Source organism: Armigeres subalbatus, unplaced genomic scaffold, assembly GCF_024139115.2.
Source record: "Armigeres subalbatus isolate Guangzhou_Male unplaced genomic scaffold, GZ_Asu_2 Contig1340, whole genome shotgun sequence".
In the NCBI taxonomy this organism is placed as follows: Eukaryota; Metazoa; Arthropoda; class Insecta; order Diptera; family Culicidae; genus Armigeres; species Armigeres subalbatus.
This window is the reverse complement of record NW_026942111.1, coordinates 1-1,922: the sequence shown is the minus strand read 5'-3', so window position 1 is coordinate 1,922 and position 1,922 is coordinate 1. Positions and strand designations below refer to the sequence as shown.

At 37.1% G+C, this 1,922-nt stretch overlaps 1 pseudogene; it reads left to right on the top strand.

Moving 5' to 3' along the window:
• Nucleotides 1–961: 961 nt before the first annotated feature.
• On the top strand, nucleotides 962–1,915 carry LOC134202668 (lipase 1-like; annotated as a pseudogene).
• Nucleotides 1,916–1,922: the final 7 nt, after the last annotated feature.

Below are 1,922 nucleotides of genomic sequence, written 5' to 3'. Positions count from 1 at the left end.
GTGGTTGCTTTTGTTTATACATCTAATTTAATTACTTGCTGTTGGGCAATTTCGGTGTTAAGCATTTTTAAATCATCTATATAATGAAATAAGTTGAGATTTCCTTCCTGACGATTTAATTATTTGAAAAGGTTATTCAAATTTTATAAGAATTTTTTCCTAATTGGTTCGTTTTTGGAATCCATGAGTTTTGTGCATACAAAAATTTACTGAATTAAACATGGAAACGTAAAAAAATCATTAGGGTCCGCAACAGAAACTTATCTAGGAGTGCAGTGGTGCAAATTATTGTTATTGATAATTACAAATTATTGTTACATTTACAACACCAGAGCAACATGGTTTTTTTCGCTAGTATTATGATAAAATCCTGTTACAACATTCGAAAGATATTGGCTACTAAAGAACATCAGTCTATATTATAAATATGCAATGCCGTTAAAATTGTTTGAAATTTTTATTTGCTCTTCTATTGGGTTACCCTATTATATACGATTCTTATAATAATTTATTCTCACATTTGTTCTGAAATCTTGATTGACATACATTAAATGCCCTCTGAACAAACATCAAGATGAGATCAAATGAGGGAATAAGTTTTACTATGACTGAATGGCTGGCTTCTCGATGTTTATACAGTTAACGTATTATCTTCCGTCAATTTAATCATCTTTTGTTAAATGGGTTTCAAACCTCCAGTAGCTCATAAGGTCAAAATTAAAAAATTGGCCGTAACTGCTGAAATGCGACGCTTAGAGGTACTTTTATATTTTAACAATGCATGTCACGATATAGGCACTCATTTCTACAATTAATGTGCAAAACTCTTTTCACTGGATCTCAAAGGGTTCGAGCTCTTCTATAATTTGTGTCAATAAACCCGCATTCGCTCTTTGCGCTATAAATATCATCTGAATTATGGAGATGAATTAATATTACACTACAACGGCTTTTGCGCTTCATGACGCCGTTTCAGTTCATCATAATCAATAATGTCGACGAGAGTTACATCAACCATATCCAAATTGCTGGTCGACGGTGAGGATGGCCGCCTTACGACCGTCAGTAATTTGATGGTTGTTACTACAATACTTTTTAAACCCTAAAATTTTAATCGAACTCTCAGCCTCAAATCATCACTAAATGTATTCTACAAAGCAGAAACACATCGAATTTAGAACCTACGATGGTTACATAGTGGAAATGCGTCGACTGACGATATCCCCCAGCAGCGGAAAGTTCGATCCCCGAAAACCACCCGTGCTGATGATTGCATCGATTTGTTGGGGTCGTCGGCTGACTGGATCGTGATTGGACCCCGTAATGGACTGTCGTTGATACTTGCTGTCCGATCGTGGATGCGACGTTTGGTTGGGTATTGATCGTCGAAACCGCTACAGCAGAGAACGCACCTGCCCTATCGGCGGATGTGACGGAGTACCTGAAAGTTTGCGTGGCATGAAATCGGTGTCCTATGACGTTCACTATGATAGATTATATTTTGAAAGTAAGAGAAATTTCTAGAAACTACACTACGTCAGATATTCTCAAGGAACGACGGCTTTCTTTATGTTAACTTCTTCGATGCCGAAGTACAATGAGAAAATTAATAAACTCAGCCATGCAATGGCACCGGCTGCCTCCATGTCACCAGAATAATCGCGTCTTCAGATATTTGTCAAATCATCTGAGTACTATAACTTTGTTGAGTTTATAGCCGATATGTTTTTCTACATATGGAGTATCGTGAGGCTTCCTTTTTCAGAATCTGGTGAGCGCTCTTGGAGTCAACCAATTTATGCCAGCTAGTCAGGTGTTTCCCCAAATTGCAGGTGCTATCTATTCCAAGAGTGTGCAGCAGTGTTTCAACATCATGTTCGTATTTATCAGTTGGAGAATACAAAATCTCAACCCACAAATTA